The sequence below is a fragment of the Nicotiana tabacum genome, chromosome 15, assembly GCF_000715075.1.
Source record: "Nicotiana tabacum cultivar K326 chromosome 15, ASM71507v2, whole genome shotgun sequence".
Classification (NCBI taxonomy): Eukaryota; Viridiplantae; Streptophyta; class Magnoliopsida; order Solanales; family Solanaceae; genus Nicotiana; species Nicotiana tabacum.
In genome coordinates this window covers 100153476-100174884 of record NC_134094.1, presented here as the reverse complement: position 1 = coordinate 100174884, position 21409 = coordinate 100153476, and positions in this window count along the sequence as shown.

The window sequence follows — 21409 nt, the reverse complement described above, 5'->3', positions numbered from 1 at the left end:
ACTCCATTACAAAGTTCACCACTTTGACTAACTCTAGTCAAACACAAACACAAAGTTTATGGTTTATAAAGATATCCTACGAGATGCTTCTAACTAAGTTGAGTAGGAATTACAAGTGGATAACATTAACAAAGATACAACAATACTAAGGACACACAATGAACTCAATGCTGGGATCTAGTCATTTGTTCTGTTGCTACTTTATTCATCAAGCCTTAGAGTGAATGAAGGCGACTGCACACTTGAGAGGAAATTAATGTTTTAGGATTTTCAAGTATGTGCAATCCCTTGCCTCATGTTGGTAATATATGAGTGAGGTCATTGGTATGATGTAAGCAAGTATCCGATACATAACATGCTTTAAAAGGTGACTACTACACTGTTGCGTGTGTAGTGCAACAGTGCAACAACTTTAACAACTGTAAAGAGTTGACTTGTATTGTGACCGGAGGAACTGATAGCCATTAGTTCCCTCTGCTATTCCTTTGATTGATATCATTGGAACTTATGCGAGATCTGTGACTTGTTGTTTCAAGCACTTTGAGGCTTTGTATCAGGTTCCTTATCTGGTTCACATATGAAATTTTTTAAATCATCAAAACACAAAGGCACATAACTTATCAGACCAATACTTTTTTCTTTACTAATTATCATTTTCAGAATATAACAAACACGAGCCCCTATATCAATTTTCTATTTCAAAGGAATTTGAATGAATATTAAATTTGCCAAATATGATAATGAAAAAAGTAAAAGGTTTACAATTTAGAGGATAGATAAGATTTTGGCACAAATCACGTTTTGCTCCACTCTATGAGCTTAACAAAGAAAAAAAAAAGACTTTTTGCACGAGTCCCTATCGCGCCCCTTTTTCTCTCGAAAGCGGGTTTCGACATGTGATAACTCTTTTAAAGGGTATTAAAATAGAAGAGTCGTCACCTAACGATTTTTGAGGTGCGCTAGGGCTCCTATTCATGAATGACTCTGTTTGAACTAGTCTGTATTACCAAAGATTGGGTAAGGGCTCAATTTACCTTGAAGAGAAGGTATTAGGCACTCTTTGAGGTCTACAATTGTATGTCCCGACCGAAATTACGTTACGTGAGATTATCGGATTATAAATCTCCTATGTGATAAGGTAAGTGAAGGAAGACAGAAAATATAAGACAAATGTAAAGAAGATTTGTAGAAAAAGGAATTAAACTATATTGGCAAATGATTAGTACAAGTCTTTAGAGGTTACAAGAAACGACCTAATTTTTCTAAGTTAAAAAAAATAAAGGCGCGAACAATAAGCATATAAAGGGGGTTCCTAAGTTTTTTAGCCTAAAGGATCACCCCGTGCAACATAAATAATACTTCGCTACTCCCTTAGGGTAGGGGTTGCTCATATTATTTAGCGGGCACGACTATCATCTCCTACTACCCAATTACTATGTTAAAGTTGTTTACCTAAAGCGTTCTAGTTGAATTCTAAACCGTGTCCTATGCGTGCACTATCTGTCCCATGCCTACGATCTAGGAGGCTTTGGACCTACTATTTGGGTGGTTCTAGACTTTACTTAGGGTGCTCAAAACGATAAAACTAGACGCACATTTAAAACATGTAGGACTACACATAAAGACAATAAATGGCTCAAGTTAGCCTCCACACATAAGCAACAAAAGCACGCTCACTTAGTGGCTTTTTGACCACTTCATGGGCTACCACGTGGGGGCCTTTGTCCCCACTTATTAATTATCCGCAAATCCTTAATTATATGGTTAATCTTTCATTAAACCAATAATTAACCAATTATTCACATAATTAAAAATTATCCCAAATTACTTAAAATATTGCTCATTTTTAGCATACCTTATACACCTCACTATCATGGCCATGTGGTACCTTATAAGGTATTAGTCCATAATGACAGATTTTATATTAGGCAGTAGGCAATTTCAGAATCAAGGCATATTAGAGTCGTTAAGTCCTATAGACATGGATTCTATGTGATCCCAGCTCATGAAACATCTTACGGGCAGTGTTGCTATCAAATTTACAGATTACATATGTTATAAACCTATAGACATGATCTCTAAGTTATTTGTGCCATGGGGCAGCGAAACGCCATTAGAAAACTCGAAATTATTCGTGTTTGGTCCTATATGCATGTTTTCTAAACGAGTAACAGTATCCTATAGGCAGGTTCTCTAATAGTTGGTACTTAAACACAGATTCATCATGCATATTCCTATAGACATGTTGTCTAGGTGAGCAGTGTAATAGGAACAACAGAAGCAGTCGACTAGTTAATTAATTAAAGCCATATAGACATGGTATCTAGATGAGTATTAGCAAAGGCATGTATTAGTGCGATCTCATAGGCATGTTATCTAATAATCATATTGCAATTACATAACTAAGCAAATAGTTATTGACATTTGATTCCTATAGACATGCTGTCTAATGGCGCATAGAAGTAGACATGGGAGCAAGTAAAGCATTTATTCAAACAATATGCTTTTGATAATGTACGGGTATTAGACAAGTTGAGTAGGTGAAGTGTTCAATTTCCTATAGGCATGATTTCTATTAGTGAGTAGAATTAAAGCACATCAAACAAATAGCAAACAAAGCAAATAAGCCATATGGATAAGTTTTCTACCCATTTAGGCGAAAATTAAAGTATACTAATTCCCCAACCATTTGTTTACAAATTATTAAAGACCCAATAAAAGAAAAATAAGCTCAAACATTACAAAATTGAAATGACTACGGGCCTAACAAATAGCGCATGCCCAACAAGAGATAACCCAGTACCGTCTGGGCCTTCAACAGGCTTATCCTTTACACGAGTAGCAAATCCAAACCCAAATTCAACTCAAACATTAGAATGTATCGAATGCACAGCTCAGGCCCACTCTTGGGCCCGTATCAAGCCCAGATATAAGCTCTACTTACTCAGCAGTTTGCAAATTAACAATCTAACTTCATAAACTAACGAATCACATATGACAAACATTTAAATGATTCTGGAACCTACTGACAGCAACTCCCAAGAAAGCATGATTTATAGGAAAATATATTTGCATATCATAAGTAAGAGTGACAGGATTGATTAAACAAAGAACATGAGAACTAGGAGAATCAGTAGGTCTTAATTTCAACATGGTAAGTTTGACATGGCAAACTAACAACACAGGTTCAATCATTCAGCAGGTGATAGCATGCTGAGCATAAACATAACATTAGAAGAGTTGAGGAGATATGCCACTTAGAGTTAACAGGGTAAGCATACCAGATACATACAAGATGAATATGCTAAGCTTTCCAAAGTGAGTTTAGAGGAATTTTAAAACTAGGAATCTAAGTCATGAAGGTCTAATAGAATTATAGTCAGAGAATGGCAATTACACATAGTAAACAAGTAAGTAAGCATGATATATAACAGCCAATAAGAATCCTAGTCATGCTGAGTATAACACAAAGATTCCTAAGTCCAAAAATATAATGGTAGGAAGACACATCAACTTGAGATCAAATAGAATAGACCAACTCCAGAACTTAAGCCAGTCAACCATGCATAATAATAGAAACTAAATGTATTGGGACTCAACTAGAAGCCTATGCAATACTAAAGAGTGCAGGATTGACCAAATACCACATTGAAGCTCTCAATAACAAGGCCACATGTTTGGTTAAAGCAATGAGACAACAATAGAGTTCATATAGATAAGGAAAATAATAAAGCCCACATAAAAGATTCAGTAGAGGGAGACTTATTCATGCTCCAGGCAGGCAGTAATCCCCTAGGAGTTTCAGTGCAAGTATTCAGATTGGAATATGAAAAGGATGCGGTATTAAATAGTGAATGTAAGAAATTAAGGATATATAAACATAAGAACTTCAAAAAAGTATCACAACCTAGAAATCTTCTAAATTCACTACACTGATTGAACACATGCTAACTTATACAAGTTCAGGTGAAGGATTACATGAGAAACTCAAAGCAAAGTTTGACACAGTATCATATTGGCTTTGAAAAAGTCCACATAACATGGATATTCAGAAGCATGAACACAAACAGGGAAGAAACATAATTGCGAAAGTTTGAACACTTACTAATTAATAGATTTAACAAACAAACAGAGGAGAAAACCAAGTGTCAATAACTGCTTGAGTATTAGTAGCAAAGAGAGAACAAATGAGACCCCAAACCCTAATGCATCAGAGTTCACAAGAGCCTCAAATGGGGCCCGAGCAGTGCTCGTACTAGGGTTGTCGATAGAGAGAATTTCGGTGGCCTTGGCTTTCAGCCTACCACAACCAAGAGTGCAGAAAGTATAGAAAAGTAATAGTTGAGAGAGTAACAGTAGTGGTAGCAGTAGGTAAGTCTTAGAGGAGAAATAGGGATGGGGGTTTATGTAGTAGTTAAATAAAATGAGTAAACAAGGAAAGAAAATTAAGCAAACATAAACAAGGAAAGAAAAATATACATGTAATCAATAAAGTAATTGGTGAGGAAAGAAATCAAACTCCAAACCTTAGTAAGGGTTCAAGGCTTAAAATCGGCCAACTAGTGTGAAGAATCAGGCCTTTCTTCATGTATATGGACGAAATACTGTTCAAATCTCAAAGATTAAGGTCGATTCCAGTTTGATCTAGGAGATGGTACTTGCCAAATTTGGGCAAGTACCTAAGTAATACCAAAAACGCATGACCAATGGCAGAGGACCATAGATATGGTAAGCGAATAATGGAAGAATCCCATTATCAATGGGATTAGGAGAGGGATTTAAGGGGGAGGCGGCTAGGGTTCTTCAGAGAGAACACAGAGGGGCTGAACGGGGGGAAGTGGGTCTCTAAGGTTAGGGGTGAAGGATATAAGGAGAATGAGGGGTTTATTATAGGTCGTTGATCATTTAAGATCAACGGCCAAGATCGAAGGGGAAGCGGGACGGGTTATTCAACGGGCGTGACCGGGTATAGTAAAGGGTCATTTGTTTTGGGCTGCTGAGATGTGAGATGATATGGGCTTAATGTTTTGGGCCTTGAATTTGTCCCAAAAAAATTGGCCTGTTTTGGGCCAACTCTTGAAACCCTCCAAAATTAATTAAAAATAAATTATTAAAGCATCTAATAAATAGTAAAAATATTATCTATGCTGTAAAAAAAGTTTAAAAATAATAACTCAATATTATAAAAATATAAAATGCTACTTTGGTATAAATAATCTAATAAACGCAATTATTGGTAGAATATATGCTATTATTGTAAATAGTAAAGATAAAATAGAAAAAAAATACAAATATATTATGTAAAAAGAGATAAAATATTATAAAATACATAATGGAATAGAATGATAAATTGGATGATTAAAACACCTTAACAAATAATTTAAAGGGATAATTAATAAATATTTAAACAAATTAAATGCAAAAAATCAACTTTAAAGCTTTAAAAACTATAGAAAATGCTTATATAATTTCTGTAAATTGAATAATAATGCAAAATAATATTTTAAAAATATATGGAATACTTTATAAAATATGAGAGCAAAATTGGATATCAACACTCTCCAAAAGCACTCTTTAGAATCTTTTTATTTTTATGTTATTTTTATAAAGCATATCATAAAGGGTAAAATCAAAATACCAAAATTAAAGAGTTTACAAATATGAAAAAAAAATACTGAATCATATAAGCACATGAGAGAAAATGTGATGCATGTGGGTGCAAGATTGAAATTTTTGAATCAAGCTGCTCAAGATGCTCCTGCTCCAAAGGCCAATTCCCACACTTGAACCACGTGTCGTTAATATAAAGAAGTATGTTAGAAAGACGAAGAAAACAAAGTAGTAGGAAGTGTGCTTACTCCACTTTGGAAGTTCGTATCTTCTGACCGTCTTTAGACATGCCTAAAATATTCTTTTGCGGTGTTGGTAATCTGTACAGTTGGCTAACTTTGGATAGATTAATATGTTTAGGGTCCTTATTTCTTTTTAAAAGAATTATGGAATCCTACATTAGAAATGAATGGGTTCCTTAGACTCTTTATATGCTTGGGAGCTCCTAACCCTTTAAACTAGCTTTTGTCAGTTTTCTTTTGATATTTTGTACATGTTATTTGAATAGTAAGTATCATGACTTGAACCTCGTCACTACTCCACCGAGGTTAGTTTTAATATTTACTGGATAACGATTATGGTATATTCATACTATGCTTCTGCATATTCTTTATGCAAATCCTGGTACTTCGGATCGAGCTGATCGTTAGGAGGCGTGCTAGAGTTTGCTGGAGATTTCAAGGTATCCCTGTTGTTCCGTTTGCAGGCCTCGGGGTCACCTTCTTTACTTTATTTTCTGTTGTTTATGTATTCTAAACAATATTGTACTCATCGAGACTTGTTATGTATTCCATGTAGAGCTTATGACTCAGTATTATCGGGTTTTGGGATGTTGCTTATTGTATCCATGTTGGTAGTATTATCATATTTTGCGGTTTTTATTAAATTTAAAGTTATTATATTTTGATTGACGTCAATGTGTGATAGGTTTACCTGGTCTTAGAGATTAGGTGTCATCGCGATCACTATGGTGGAATTTTGGTTTGTGACATGATGCAAAACTAGTTAAGCAATTTGCTTATTCTACGTCACAAACCAAGTTTTACTGCATGCCATATAAGCTAATTTTATTGCTTTGCTTATATTGGAAAGAAACAATGAAAAAGGCAGCTAAATTACGATATTTCAATTGACTAATGGGGTGCTAACTGGTTGTAGTATTCGAAGTGAAATCTCAAACAAATATTAACAAATATGTTTCGCTCTCCTCCCCCCCCCCCCCACCCAATTTCTAAGAACTTATGATCACTCAGTTAAATGTTATTTGGAAATCTCAAACTATATTATATAATTAATTAGATTATATTGTATAGCATTAGATTAAACGATTTTATGCCTATAACCAATATAAGCGATAATATTTTTAAGGGCTTGAGGGTGAGTCTTAGTATATTTTGACTTATTATGATATTTTATTGAGGGTAAGACGATGGGTTCAAGTCCCGACATACCATGATAATATAAGATATTGGGCTTGAGTCCCGACTTATTATGGCCTAACACGCCTTTGTATGAGTAAGGTATTGGGCTCAAGTTCAATACAACATATTGATGATATAGTGATAATTAACGCAAAAATATTGTGCTTTTGATGAAAAATCATCAAGTTTATCCCACTTGATTTGCTTCATAGCAGTATATATAATAAGTCTGAATGAAGACAAGTGGTTGAACGAATGAACGTGTGCATGGCAAATAGCAAAATAATAATTCTGAAGGTGAGTTCTAAAGTTGCATTGAAAAGATTGAACTATTTCAGATCCGTGCGGGTACACTTGGTAAAAATTTGTACAATACGGGTATAACTTCAATGTTGCCCCAAAAGTGGGTATATATGAAAATGCCCTTAAACAAGTAACGTGTAAAATGAAGGGATATTTAGACAAATAGTCATTCGGATTCACTATTAACATTTCATAGTCGGCATACATAGACTATATATTGATTATATAGTATACACTATTACATACATATTATTATCACGAACCAAAATTTGTCTGGTTGTGATGGCACCTAACCCAACCCGCTAGGTAAGCCAAGTAACATTCAACACAACTCAAATGAGAATAATAAGAGTAAATGAGTAAACTAACTGAATTTCTTTATAAAATTTCAAGGATTGGTAGTACAATTACAAAGCCGGTACGAAATAAATACATCATCTGCTCGAAATATATATAAACGGATTTTGCAATTCTAAAGCTACCAAAGAAAAGTGGCAACTATATCTGGAAAGCAGGAACATCTTTAATGCCAGCTCCCTCCTTACACATCAACATCAGCCCCAAGATCTGCATGCAAGGTGCAGAAGTGTAGTATGAGTGCAACCGACCACATGTACTCAAAAAGTAATAAACCTAACCTCAAGTGAAAAGCAGTGACGAGCTCAGAAGAAGGTCAGATCCCAATACCAATGGCCAATAACAATAACAACACGGGATATAATGATGACAGTAACAACAAATAGCTCAAAGGAATTAACATGCTCAGCTCATTCATAGCTACGGGAAAGTAGACATGCCTTTTAAGTATAGCAGTCAAGACCAAATTTTACCACTGAAATTAATTAAACATGTGTTTATCAAAACAACTGTGTTTTCCTAATTTACAACTTTGGATAAAACTTTTCGTTTACCAAATAGCATGAGGAAAGTACATCTCTATGCCTACATGTCAAATATACGTGTCATGTCATCAAATATCATATTATTGTCCATCATGAGGAAAATGCATCTCTATGCTTACATGTCAAGCATGCATTTAAAATGAATGATATCACGGTGGTATCCCTAGCTGTCCTTACTCTCAACGTACTCAAGTTGTCTGCCTCAAATGCCCACTTCATCACACATACACACCCAATCACTCAGCACTGTACGGGTGCCTGGCATCAATGCCCCTCAATAAAGCATGTGTATATATATCACTGTGTATGCGCTCACTACTGTATGCCAGACTCCGAACGGGCGGATCCTGCCCAAGCGCTAATCAAAAGCCAATATGGCTTGTTGCGGCGTGCAGCCAGATCCAATAATAATAATAATAATAATAATAATAATAATAATAATAATAAATAAATAAAAAAAGAAAAAAACCTATTGCGGTGTGCATCCCGATCCACAACAACAACAACAACAACAACAACAACAACAACAACAACAACAATAATAATAATAATAATAATAATAATAATAATCAATCCAGTATGGCTTGTTGTGGCGTGCAGTTCGATCCACAACAACACCCTGAACACGGCTCTAAGGCCCATCTCAGTCATCAATCTTTCAAGTCTCAAAAGCTCACAATCTCATACAACTCAACCCAACAACTCCATATACGGAAAAAACAATTATAACATATAACGTAACAATGAATGATGAATAGAGATTGAGATATGATATGCAATGAAGAACTATGACTGAGTGTACAATTACAGTTAAATCAGATAACTCAAGAAAACATAAATAGCCTTATTAAGTCTCAACCGAATAAGCACATAGCCTAAACATGATTTCTAACATGAATCACAACTCAAGTAATAAAACAGGTAGGAAAAAATACGGATATATCAGGATATGATAACAGAACAAGTCTGGTACCAGTCTAAAAGTCATCTTGAATCATGATTACCCCGGTGCACGCCAACGCGCCCATCACCTTGCATGTGCGTCACCTCAACACATCACAAATAACAAGGTTCCCAGGGGTAATTACCCTCAATTCCAAGTTTAGAAGTGTAACTTACCTTGTTCAAGCCAAATCAAATACCGAACAAGCCAAACAATACTCTAGAAATGTCATCTCGCACGAATCATCCTCCAAAACGGCTTGAAACTAGCCAAAACCAACGCAATAACATCAAATAATGCCAAAGAGAGAAAACCCAAACGATAAAGGTCGAATCTTTAATCAATTACTCAAAGTCAACCAAAAAGTTTACATCGGGCCCGCACCTCGGTACCCGACAAAATTTATAAATTCCGACAACTCATTCAATTACAAGTCCAACTATACTAATATCATGCAAATCTGACTCCGAATGAGTGTTCAAATCTCAAATATTCACTTTAGAAAGATTTAGACAAAAAGAATCGCAATTCTCTTCTAAAATCATCTATCAAATGCTAAAATCGAAGATGGAATCATGGAATATAATAAAAATAAAGTGAAAAATACTTACCTCAATCCATGTGGTGAAAATCGCCTCCAAAATCGCCCATATTTGAGCTCCATAACTGAAAATGTGATAAAATGACCAAAGCCTTCGAAATAGAGTACTTTATACAGTGCTCCAGGGGTACACTTCGCGAACGCGGAAGAAACCTCGCGTTCGTGAAGCACAATTCACTTCCCACAGAAAACTCGTACAGGTAACAACCCTCATATCAAATAAAACCTTGTTCTAAACCTTCGTACACTACCAATGATGAATGAAACACGCAAAAACTCATAACCACTCATCAGATCAACTAGTGGTGGAGCTCTCTCACCCGATAAGAACCATAGCCAAATTCTAAACCGATTAATGGCATTATTCTTCCAAACATACCATAATCAAATCCGATAGCACCCATCCTAGGTCCAATGATCTCATCTCATCAAATACAAGTTGCTATACTGACATGCTACACCAATACAGCCCAAAGCCACAAACCGTGTAATCCGTGCGCTAATAACAACAACTCAAATGTACCCAAAAATGAAAAAGTGACTCAAATGAGAGAACCGTCCTGCAAGCTCAACAGATATCTCTATGAGTGCAATGCTACAAACCCATCACCCAAAGGAGAACCAAGACACATGAAATCTATTCAAAGGATCATTTCCCAACATAACTCTGTTGTGATGCATGACCCATCCAAACCCGGTCCACATGAAATACCTCAAGTCACAATGCTCAAAATAAACAACCATACGCAAATCAACAACGACCACACGAAATGCATGACCATAACCATGGAGAAACGGATAGCACAATATGCCAAAAATAAGAAAAGATCATAACCAAGGCGCAATCAACCATTCAACACCCCAAGAACCATCTTGCTCGAATTTCCGCCATAAGGCCCAAACAGAAACACATCATGTGTGTAAATAGTCAACAGTCTCACAACCCATTGCAGGATAGAAGAGTAATACATGGAACCCAACATATACGAACAAGATCAACTCTATTCGATGATGCATCCTTCAACAATAGTTATGCTGAGTAAACAAACTGACCCGATGTAGCATACACATCCTCATTAGGCCTACCAATGGGCCTCCAAATCAACTCCAGTCATCTGCCATTAGATAGATACCCTCCAAAAGGCCACAACCACCTAGCCATAACACATATTAACCTTCACAATCCGCAACCAAGAAACAATATGTCTTTGAGAACTCCCATTCTCCAAATCCTTGGAATACCAGAGTCACTATATCTGATCCTTACTCGACCACTCAAGTGACTGACACATCCTTCCATGAGAAATACTTCCATAGTTCTTCCGTTCCACATAGAAAAATCATCACATCAGCATTCGATCAACCAAGCAAGTACTGTAATACCAATGAAGCATCCGTAAGTCAAAACACAATGTGCCTTCCGAAATGTGCACTCTTCTCGGGTGATACCAGATAGTGCCAGCATTCTTCTAAACATCAGAAAATATCCATACTGTCTAGAACTCATGACCTCCCCGTCGAAACTGAACCGCAAACTTGCACATGCAAATCTCAATCTCATACGACACACCTCATCTATCATGCCATCATATGAAAATAAGAGAATCTCATTATAAACTCTTAGTGACAAGTAGGATATATACTCAATCAGTCAGAAACCTTCCACTTGATCCCATTCAAGAGAAAATCACAGCACGCAACAAACTCCCCCGTGCCTGTAGAGGACATCCATCTCAAGTCATGGTAGAAATCATCGAGAACTCTAGTAAACCCTTTGCACATAACAAACCATCAGAACTAAATTCCTCTAGCTCGACCAAGTCACGCACGCTGCCAAGCCCAAGAGTATTTCCACAAGACATCGGTAAAACCTCAGCTCGTCACAGGAACCAAAAGAACCGATCAAACCATTACAATAATGATCCAACCTACTACTATAATGTCCAATTTTCTTTGAGTTCCTTCTAAATTGCCTTCAAGTTAACACTTCTCCTTGCCACTGCACTACAACCCTTAACCCAATGCTCACCACAAGAGATCTTAGCATGAAACCACATCGCCCTAAAGCCCATAAGTCGTTGTATTCCCTCTTAAGCACCCCAAAAGTACCACAACTGAGACACCCACTCCGAAGAGACCTTCTATGAATCTAAAGTTGTTTCTTTAACCTCTCTGATACTAAAACATAGAACCTCTAACGATACAGATATATTGCAAGTCCCAACACCATCCAATGCAAATCTCAGATCTCATCCATATACAAATTCAAAAATTCATCAAATACCATATATGAATCTTGGACCCATTAGAACCTTCTCGAGAGTTATCCAGCCTACTCTAATCTTAACTGCACCGCCAAAACGAGTTGAACGACCTGCGCTTCATTAACATACAAAGACCTGAATGAGTGCTCCATATCTCTAAGCAACCGAGTGAATCCTTACTCCACACACACTATCTCCACCACGAATAACAAACTCGTTAGTATTCCCATAAAGTATAGTATATCACGCATCCAACAATTCCCTTACTCAAGTCATCCTCAAAGCCAACCTCTTCAAGTCACAACTGATCCTCAAATATGCCTTAGACCGAAATCAACATAACACATAACCATGCAATCTGATCGTCGATGGAAGACTCCCTCACTTGGCTCAAAGCCATAGAACATAATATCCGACGATCCCACAATGTCCTTACTCCACAACTGACATGCTCCCATTCTATAATTCAGCTAAATCCTCAATAAGCTCTTGTAATACAAATTGTAAGATACCTCAAATCATCTACTAAGCTCACATTCATCCTCGTAATAGTCAAGTCAACTTCCTCAAGAAATTCAAACTTAAATTGCAATATATATGGCCCACTGATAGAAAGGAACTCTCCACACAAACCTCACAAGGATCACACATTTGTAGACTACCCCCAGGAGATATCCCACCTTCTTAGCCTCACACTGGCATTTTTCTACTCCCTACCATGGTCACAACCACTATGCAATCGCTAAACTTTCCCGAGTCTAAGCTCGTTAACAAAACATAAGAATACATTTCATTCCACAAACGAACAACTAAGAGATCCCTAACACACTCGTAACTCAGGACTAACAACTACTATTTATTTACCCCTTTTTAACATTTAAAACAAAAGTTTTCCTTTTAAAAGAACAAAATAAGTAAGATCTCATGCATCCGTAACTACTCTTTTCTTAACCAAAATACCAGCATAATAAGTACATCCACTGTAGTGATAAAAATTATAAGTACAACATTACATAAATGCTAAAAGTCCCCAAAACCCGGCTCCACAAGTATATGAGCAATCTAGAGAATATACAAAACTACCACAACTATTGTCTGAAAGTGATAGACAGAAATAATAAACAAGGTAGAGGTAGACTCCGGTGCCGCAGATCGTAGCAAGGCAAGCAGCTCACCACTAAGTCTCCGTAGATGATCGGCTACGCGCCAGCTTGACCACTGGTAGTACCTGTCTCAGTACTTGTACATCAATGCAGAAGAGTAGCGTGAGTATGGAAAACAACACGTACCCAGTATATATCTCGTCTAACCTCGAAGAAGTAGTGACAAGGGGTCGACTTGACACTTACTAGAAGTCAATTAATAATATAAATACAGAAAATAGACATGGTGAGTGTACAACAAGTAGCAATAAGAAAATAAAAGTAACTACAGTAATTCCACACAAGAGTCCATGTAAAATTACTAAACATATCATAATCAGTCGTGAAGGCGACAACTCAAATGTTACCAAACCCAATTCAATTCCAATTATTAAGCACGAAGCTGCCGAGGCAAATGGCCTGATCCCATATGAATAGTGGTACTCAGTACTGCCGAGACGAACGACCCGATCCCATAAGAATAGTGTTACCATCTTGCCGAGGCGAACGGCCTGATCCCATAAGAGTAATTTATGTCACCGCTGAGGCGAACGGCCCGATCCCATAGGAGTAGAGAAGTTTACCTCATTCACGGAAGCACTTGCGAGATGAGAAGACACGGATTTATAGTTTATCAAGCATTTCCCAATTTTTCTAAAGTAAGAAACTAAGTCGATATCTCAAATTTAAATTCTCAGTATCAGTCCTAATCAAGAAAAATAATACACATGATAGGCAAAAACAGTACAAATAAAGGCATGATGTGAATCTAAGTCTACCTGGACATATCATGAAATGTAGCACGTACGGACTTTCGTCACCTCGTGCGTATGTAGCACCCCACAACTAGTAGCACATGACAATAATATACCTAAGGGGATAAGTTCCCTCTTAAAAGGTTAGGCAAGAGACTTACCTCGATTCCAAATCCTCAATCCGGCTCTTCAACCCCACTAGAACTCTTTAAACGATGCCGATGACTTTGAAACTAATCAAAAGTCGTATAAACTAAATAATATATGCTCGAAAGTTCGTAATTTAGCTATTATAGTAGTTACCCAACCCAATTTGGAAGATTCATCAAATTCACCCCCGGGCCCACTTACCCGTATTCCGAAAATTTTCGAATATAAATGTTACCCATGACTTTATGAACTCAAATATATAATTTATTCAAATTTCCATCATCAAATCCATGATCAAATCCCAATTTTACTTAAACCCTAGGTTTTTCACAAAATCTCACAAGTTTCACTAATTTTTCATGTTTAATATACCTATAATCTGTGTATTTAACTTAAAAATGGGTGGAGTTTACTCATCTTGTGATGTTGATGAGAATCCCCCTCAAACGTGCTCTCAAAGTCACCCAAGACCAAGTGAAAGTGGGGGGAAAATAGCCTAAGTCCCGAATTAAATACACTCACTGACCAGCGATTATCGCACCTGCGGCCACTTGACCGCATCCGCAGTTGCGCGGGTGCGGCCCAAAGATCGCATCTGCAAACAGCCCCCGCCTACATTATTTCCACTTCTACTTACAAGGAACCGCTTCTATGGGTTTTCACCGCTCCTGCGCGCACGCATCTGTGGACCAAGTCCGCTTCTGTGCCCCCAGGCCCCCTTGGCCATTTCCGCATTTACGGCCTTTCCTCCGTATCTGCGACCTCGCAGGTGCGGAATATTCCTCGCACATGCATTCCCAGGCCATCTCCACAGACCTCGCACCTGCGACGATCCCACCGCACCTCTGTGATCGCACCTGCGGCCACACCCTCTGCAGGTGCGATGAAACCAGATTTTAAGCAGCAACATCAACTCTCCAAGTCCAAGTTCCAATCCGTTTTCAATCCGAAACTCACCCGAGGCCCTCGGGACCCTATCCGAGTATACCAAAAATTTTCAAAACACATAACGGACCTACTCGAGGCCAAAAATCACATCAAACAACATCGATTTTACGAATCACAACCCAATTCAAGCCTATTGAAACTATGAATATTCGACTTCCAAAACCTCGCCCGAATCATGCCAAAACAACACTGATTGACCTTAAATTTTGCACATAAGTCATAAATGACATAAAAGACCCATTCCAAATTCCGGAATCAAATTTCGACCCCGATATCAATAAAGTCAACTCCCGTTCAAACTTCTCAACCTTCCAAACCTTTAACTTTCTAACTTTCACCAATTCAAGGCAAAATGACCTACGACCCTCCAAATCAACATCCGGACACGATCCTAAGTCCAAAATCATCATGCAAATCTATTGAAACCTTCAAATCCTAGTTCCGAGATCGTTTACTCAAAATATTGACTCAAGTCAAACTTGGCTACCTTAGGCCACTATTAAGAAAATAAGTGTTCCGATTTCAACCCGAACCCTTCCAAACCTAAACCAACCATCCCCGCAAGTCATAAGACAATAAAAACACATATGAGGAATCTTAATTAGGGGAACGGGGATCTAGAAAGCATAACGATTGGTCGGGTCATTACATTCTCCACATCTTAAACAAATATTCGTCCTCAAACGGGTCTAGAATCATGCATGGAGTGCTGAATAAGTGCGAATATCTGCTCCTCATCTCCTCCTCGGTCTCCCAAGTTATTTACTCGACTGGTTGACCCCTCCACTGGACCTTTATGTATCAATCTTCTTGGACCTCAACTGGCGAAACTACCTGTCAACAATGTCAATTGGCTCCTCCTAATAACCCAGACTCTTATCTAGATGAACCGTGTTGTAATCTAATACATGTGACATGTCGGCATGGTACCTCCGGAGCATGGACACATAGAAGACCGAGTGAACTCCCGATAGACTGGGAGGCCAAGAAAGCTCATAAACAACCTCCCCAACTCAACTCAACACCTCAAATGGTCCAATAAAGCTTGGGCTCAGCTTGCCTTTCTTTCCGATCCTCATGATACCCTTCATCGACGAGACTTTCAAGAGAACCTTCTCGCCCACCATAAATGATAAGTCACGCGCCTTTTGATCCGTGTAAATCTTCTGTCTGGAATGTGTTGTGCGAAGCCGCTCCTTAATCCACTTTACCTTCTCCAAGGCATCCTTCACTAAATCAGTGCCATATAACTTAGCCTCGTCGGGGTCAAACCATCCGATGGGCGAACGACATCGCCGACCATATAAAGCCTCAAATAGATCCATCTCGATGCTAAACTGTTAACTATTATTGAAAGTAAACTCCGTCAAGGGAAAGAATATATCCCACTGCCCTCTGAAGTCGATAACATATGCTCTGAGCATATCCTCTAGAATCTGAATTGTCCGCTCCGACTGCCCGTCTGTCTGTGGATGAAAGGTTGTGTTGAGCTCTATTGGGGTACCCAACTCGCTCTGTACTGCTCTCCAGAAATGCGAAGTTAACAGAGGGCCTCTATCTGATATGATAGAAATAGGCACACCATGCAATCGAACAATCTCCTGAATGTAAATCTGGGCCAGTCTCTCTGAGGAGTAAGTAGTTACCACCGGAATAAAGTGCGCCGACTTGGTCAGCCTATCAACAATGACCCAAATGGCATCAAACTTCCTCAACATCTACGGCAACCTAACAACGAAGTCCATAGTGATGCGCTCCCACTTTCACTCCGGTATAACCATCTGCTAGAGTAGGCCACCTGGCCTCTGGTGCTCATACTTGACCTGCTGGCAATTTAGACATCTCGCTACATACTCAACTATGTCCTTCTTCATTCTCCGCCACCAATAATGCTGCCTCAGATCGCTATACATCTTCGTATCACTTGGATGAATAAAATATCGAGAACTATGCGCCTCCTCTAGAATTTTCTCCCTCAAGCCATCAACATTAGGAACACATAGGCAACCCTAGAGTCGCAGAACACCATCGTCACCGATAGTAACCTCATTGGCACCACCTTATAGTACCATCTCTCTGAGAACCAACAAGTGCGGATCATCGTACTAACGAGCCTTGATGCACTCAAGTAATGAAGACTGAGCCACAAAACATGCAAGAACTCGACTGGGCTCTGAAATATCCAACCTCACAAATATACTAGCTAAGGACTGAATGTCCAAAGCCAATGGTCGCTCCTCTGCCGAAATGAATGCCAAACTACCCATACTCTCGGCCTTTCTGCTCAAGGCATCCGCAACCACATTCGCCTAGCCTAGATGGTAAAGGATGGTAATATCATAGTCCTTCAGTTACTCAAGCCACTTGCACTACCTCAAATTATCTATTTAAACAAATACTGCAAGCTACGATAATCGGTGTAAACCTCACAGGACACCCAAAAGACATAATGCCTCAAGATTTTGAGAGCATGAACTATCATAGCCAACTCTAAATTATGCACGGGTTTTTTCTTCTCATGGGGATTCAGCCGACGTGAAGCATATGCAATAACTCGCCCCTACTGCATCAATATGCAACCCAAGCCAACACGCAAAGTGTCATAATACACGGTATAAATCCCTGATCCGGAGGGCAACACTAACACTGGTGTTGTAGCCAAAGCGGTCTTGAGCTTTTGAAAGCTCGCCTCGCAATCATCAGACCATCTGAATGGAGCACCCTTCTAGGTCAATCTAGTCAAGGGTGTTACAATAGACAAGAAGCCCTCCACAAACCGACGATATTAACCTGATAACCCCAAAAAACTCATGATCTTGGTCACTGTAGTGGGACGAGGCCAACCTTGGACTGCCTCAATATTCCTGGAATCTACCTTAATACCCTCACCTGATACAACATGCCCCAAGAAATCCACAGAATCCAACCAGAACTCGCACTTGGAGAACTTAGCATAAAGCTTCTGTTCCCGCAAGGTCTGGAGCTCTAACCTCAAATGCTGCTTGTGCTCCTCCATACTACGCGAGTAGATCACTATGTCATCAATGAAGACAATGACAAATGAGTCAAGATACAGCCTGAACACTTGCTTCATCAAATCCATAAATGCCATCGGGACGTTAGTCAAACCGAAGGACATCACTAAAAACTCATAGTGGCCATATCTAGTCCGGAAAGCCGTCTTCAGAATATCCGAAGCACGAATCTTTAGTTGATGATACCTAGATCTCAAGTCAATCTTAGAGAACACCTGGCACCCTAAAACTAGTCAAACAAATTATTAATGCGTAGTAACGGGTACTTATTCTTGATGGTGACCTTGTTCAACTGGCGGTAATCAATGCACATCTGCATACTCTCATCCTTGTTCTTCACAAACAATACTCGGTGCTCACAAGGCGACATGCTGGGTCTAATAAATCCCTTCTCAAGAAACTTTTGAAGTTGTTCCTTTAACTCTCTCAACTCCTTGGTAGCCATACGATAAGGCAGAGTAGAATTAGGTTGGGTGCCTGGAACCAAATCAATACCGAAATCGATATCCTGATCCGGTGGCATACCTGGTAGATCAGCAGAGAATACTGATGGTAGGATATAATCTCGTATTTTATTCATTTATTTCTCTCTAATTCACTGCACTTTAGTTGTGTTTGAGCTTTAATTGGTAGTGTTTTGCACTGATTGTGTGTTTTATGCCTTGTAGGAGTAATGCCAAGCTATGTAGATGTTGTGGAGCTAATTTGAGCTATTTGGAGCTTTGAAGTCTGAGTAAAATCCCAAGGGATTAAGACGGGATCGTGTTCGGGGGTCAAAGACCAAGTTTGGAAGTCAAAAATCAAGCAAAAATCCGTACTCTAAGAAAACTCCACAACCGCGACACGTGGTGCGCCGCGACTGCCCAAATCCTACTGCCTGTCAATTGTTGAGCTCTCTGGATTTCCCCACTAATGCCTCGCATGGCGTGTCACCCCATGCGGCGCACATGTGTAATGTTTACAAAGCCAATGTCCTATTTCGGCTAGGAGAAGGTAGTTTTATCTGGGCCCGACCCTACTTGGTATAAATATATGAAAAATATTATTTTCTAGACTTTGGACATACTTTGGACCTAAGGAGGCTAAGGAGGAGTTGGAAGAACACAAGCACAAGGATTTCATCATTCCTTCATCACTCAAGACTCGAGTTTGGATCGAATTTATGTTTTCATATACTTTTATTTTATTTGTGATGAATTTCTCCATGTCTATGGATTAGTTCTATTTAGGGTTTGATGAATTTGGTGTACTGCTGATTGTTTGTGTATTATAACTCTACTTTTATGTAATTGAATCATTTTTAGATGAATTAATTGTTGCATCTATATTCACTAGTTCATGTAATCGAGAGAGGCATAACTTGTGATATCTTTGCATTATATCGTTGGTTGAGTTCATTAATTCTTCTTAGTAATCGAAAGAGGCTACTTGAATCATTGATTAAACCTAGTTAGGATAATAATCGAACGAGATTTTCCTAAAGACCAATCCACTACGCATTCTTGCATATCTTTACGTGCTTAACTTGGTTCATCTTGTGAGGTTAAGACTTAATCGAGAGAGGAGTTTTTTCTGAACGTTTGAAATAATAATCGAGTGAATTTGAGAGACTCACTTGAACATTAGAAGTGAATTATCTAGAGTTAGATCTCAAACAATTATCTTGCACATATCCTATCATCTACTCCCATTGATAACCTCCTTTGTTTATTCCTTATTTTGATTGTCATTAGTCAATAGCCTTAGATTCTTAGTTAATTTTAGTTAGACATCCTATCAATCTCAATTAATGATCATCTTGGATAGCAACCAAGCTAGAAACTACGAGAATACTATTTAAATCCATTTTTTGTGGATACGATATTATATTATACTATATTTAATTAGCGAGCAGAATTTAAGTGTGTATTTTGCACTCGTTAAATACATCGGAAAACTCTCGTACCACCAACACTGAATCTAACGCGGAAGTCTATGCATTAGTATCCCGAACAAAGGCCAAGTAGGCCAAACAACCCTTCTCGACCATATGTCGAGCCTTCAAAAAAGAAATAACCCAGCTGGAGGTACCGACAGATGAACCCCTCCATTCTAATCTGGGCAACTCAGGCATCGCTAAGGTAACAGTCCTGGCAGCAATCAAGAATGGCATGGTTAGGGGACAACCAGTCCATGCCCAAGATAACCTTGAAGTCAACCACATCGAGCAATAAAAGATCTGCTCTGGTTGCATATCCATAAAAAGACACCGCACAGGATCGGTAGACCCGATCCAACACAATAGAATCACCCACTGACGTGGACACATATAAAGGAACGCCCAAGGACTCCCGAGTGTAGCACTCCTCAAATCTATAGAAGTTTAAACACTCGCTAAATATAGAATTAATTTATTCTTTCTTAAATTATACTTCTATTATGAATTTAAACCCTTGTGATTGATTTTTGAGTTACTTCTCTATTATAAAGAATTGGATATACAATTAGGAGAATATTAATAATTTTAATATTAGTAATTTTTAAAAGTGGGTATCATTAATTATTAGTTAAGGAAAAACAAAACAAAAAGAGAAAAATAATAAAACAAAAAAAAAGGCTTAAAACCTTGGAATGGAAAAAACGTATTTCACATTTAGAAAGGCAAAAGGAAGAAGCCTTAATCGAAAAAAAACATAAAAGAAAAAGCAAAGCAAACACAAGCCTACGAAACAGAGGAATCGCTGCTTACACATGGAGGCAACGAAAAGATTCTAGGGTTCTTTACAAATCACTAATTCTTGAACTTAGTTATATAAAAATTCTCTATTTTCAATTATCCTACAGTAGTAATAGGTAAGAATTGAATAGTTAATTCCCTTCTTCCTCTGTATCAACAATAAGTTCCATGTTTAGGTGTGAAACTTTAAAATTAATTCAAATGCACTGGTTGTTGTAGAATCAATTATTTGACGTGTATAAATTGGACAGGGGCATGCGTATTGGCTCGAGAAGTTTTGAGGTGAGTTGATATAACCCTTTACCAAAGTGGTTTAACTCACAAAAGCATGCATACAAGATGTTTGATGAAATGCCGGAAAGAGTTAATATGTACTTAATTGGAGCGAGTACAATTGCTCGTTTCTCTCCTCAATGCTTCTAACAAAAAGATAGTTAAATACTTTAGTAACAAACATTACTCGACAAGTTGCCTTTTGATTTAACTAGAAATTGAATTATAATATAAATAAGCACGAGCAAATTTTGCTACTGTCATTAGATAGGACTAGCTCCAGCTACTTTACAAAGCATAATCTAATAGTTTGTTGAATACTATTAAGAAGTTTCTTGGTTAAGAT